The sequence below is a fragment of the Chiloscyllium punctatum genome, unplaced genomic scaffold, assembly GCF_047496795.1.
Source record: "Chiloscyllium punctatum isolate Juve2018m unplaced genomic scaffold, sChiPun1.3 scaffold_982, whole genome shotgun sequence".
Classification (NCBI taxonomy): domain Eukaryota; kingdom Metazoa; phylum Chordata; class Chondrichthyes; order Orectolobiformes; family Hemiscylliidae; genus Chiloscyllium; species Chiloscyllium punctatum.
The window spans coordinates 27,501-30,000 of NW_027310716.1; the positions used below are offsets into that span (position 1 = coordinate 27,501).

The window sequence follows — 2,500 nt, forward strand, 5'->3', positions numbered from 1 at the left end:
CCACGCGCGGGGACGTGCTCGGCGCAATTCCACGGGACCGGAGACCCTCCCCCGTCCACGGCGGGAGGCGAAACTCGGAAGTGCCGGCTGCTTACTCGAGCGGAAGGGTCAGCCTGATTCCTGCCTTGCCGGAGGCCCGGTCGCGGGGGTGACGACCCGCCGCCCGGGACGTGCGAGGCACCAGCAGACAGAGACTGCCCGACGGTCAGAGAGAGGGAGAGAGGAGTGCCGAGGCTCAAGTGGCGAACGGTCGCGCAGGCACGCCACGCACATCGATCGCCAGCCGCGGAACGGCACGGCCTTCAGTGGGGCCGGCGGGCGACGCCGCTCCTGAACCCAGCGGCCCCGAGCCGGACGAGTTGAGGAAGGCACGCCGACGGTGACAGGGTACGGAAGACACAGCGGTGGCCTTCTGGCGACTTGGCCCCCGACAGCCCGACGTTCCGCCGTCCTCCCGATGGCCAGGAGGACCGTGCGGGGGTCGGCCGACGGCGTGGTAGGTGTGCCTGCACGGTGACGGAGCACACACCACGCCCGCCAACCCCTCCGTACCTCCCGAGACCGGTGGCAGGACGGAGCGGAAAACGTGCGGACTGAACGGGAGAGCCAAGAGCCAGCGATCCACGCGCGTGCGACCGTCCAAGTCACAGCGTTCGACGAAAACCTCCTCCCTCGGCCAGGCACTCGGCGCCAGCAGGGGAGACAGGATCAGACGCCCCGCCGGCCACTTAAGGCCGAGGACGAACCACGAGACGGGCGGCTGCAGCAGCGGGCGGCCTGCAGCTCCCAGCACTCTCAATCGATCAACCATCGAGTCGGGTCAGCGTGTCAAACCGGCGAGCTCCACGGTCAGGCCGGCGGCGCACCAGCACCGGACCTCCGCGGCTCCCTTCACTCTTTCCACTGCCAGCCAACCGAGAGACGGACCCAATGCGGACGTGCAGAGCTTAGGCAGACCCCCCACTGGAGGCTCAACACTTCGTGGCAGCTCCGTGTCCCAGAGACCAGGAGGGTTGGCACACACACACAGTGTGAACCACCGACAGCCATTCTGGGACCGGTGACAGCCGTGCTGGCCCCACTGCCACGACACAGACGGACGCCAGGCCGCGCTCCCCGGCGGGGGGATGGCGTCGAGCCTGACGAACGGAATGTGCAGGGTGGGGGGGAAAGGCCAAGCGCTCCGACGCCGGAGGGCTCCGGAGTCTGAACTTAGGGGGACAAAGAGGACGGGTCCTCTGCGACACCCCAGCCGCGCTCTCGCCAGCCAAGGCGAGTGCGATTGATTGCCAAACGACCCTCAGACAGGCGTGGCCCCGGGAAGAACCCGGGGCCGCAAAGTGCGTTCAAAGTGTCGATGATCAATGTGTCCTGCAATTCACATTAATTCTCGCAGCTAGCTGCGTTCGTCATCGACGCACGAGCCGAGTGATCCACCGTCAAGAGTTGTCTGAGTTTGTTTTAGGTCTCTCCCTCGCCAGAGGAAAGCGACCCGGACCGCACATACGCTCCCCACCTTGAGCTACAGCCACCTGCACGCCGGCGTGCGGGCGGAGCAGGGTGGCGTGAAGCGATGGGGAGCACCATCCTGGTGCGGCCCGCAGAAACATACGTCTATTGGGGGGAGGAGGACAGGGCGCCCAAGAGGCGATGCGTGCCCCAACGCACCGCAGCGACGGAGGCAGGATCACCGCCACCATGTCGCCCGCCTAGTATCACGAGGCGTGCAGCAGCTTTGCCCTAGGAAAAGCAGAGGCGGGAACGGGCACCGGCCATCGGTTCGGCAGCGTCACTGACGCGTGCACGTGGCGGCGTGTCGGCGAGCGGACTTCCTGCGAGGAGGCGGGGGCGGCACTCGCCCGAGCAGACGCCCGCCCGGCCCAGCCACCGCCGAGGTGGACTGGGAGTCGCGGCAACGGCTCGTCATACTCGTTCCCACACTCACAGCGCAGCTTGCCCGCAAGCCACCGACCACCGATCGACGCCAGGCGCCCCGACCGAGAGCGGGATCGCTCGTTCGCCCTGCTGGCAGTTCGCTGGGGATCACTACTGCACGGAGCTCGGAGACCGACGGGCGGCAACTCGAGAGTCTTTAAACCACCACCCCCATCCCGCAAGTGCAAAGAGGCTGTATACGCACAGACGGGTGAGGGGAATAGGTACCCCGTCGGGTTTGAAGGGAGCGTGACTAGATAGCAACGATGTAAACCCAGCCGATTTGGGAGCGAAAGACCGGCGCCTGCATCACCGGCTTCGTTTCCCGTGGCTGGAGAGTACACCGAAACCCTCCGTCTGTCGCGAGCTCCCGACGACGCGGTGCCGCCAAGCAGCAGGGCCGGACCTGGTGTGGCTCCCCTCGTCGATCACAGACCGGTCGGCACTACTGACGAGACGGTGGAACGGGCTTCGCCCCTTGTGACGAAGGGTGATGCGAACCCGCCCGCCCGCGTGCGTTCGGGGTGGACTCGGCAAACGGAGATTTGAAATCGGAAAGTGTCCT

The 2,500-nt window shown here is 66.6% G+C and overlaps 1 non-coding gene across 1 annotated transcript; it reads right to left on the reverse strand.

Moving 5' to 3' along the window:
- Positions 1–1,294: 1,294 nt before the first annotated feature.
- LOC140474393 (5.8S ribosomal RNA) lies at positions 1,295–1,448 on the reverse strand. The gene has a single exon (XR_011959077.1). It is a non-coding gene; the product is annotated as a 5.8S ribosomal RNA (ribosomal RNA).
- Positions 1,449–2,500: the final 1,052 nt, after the last annotated feature.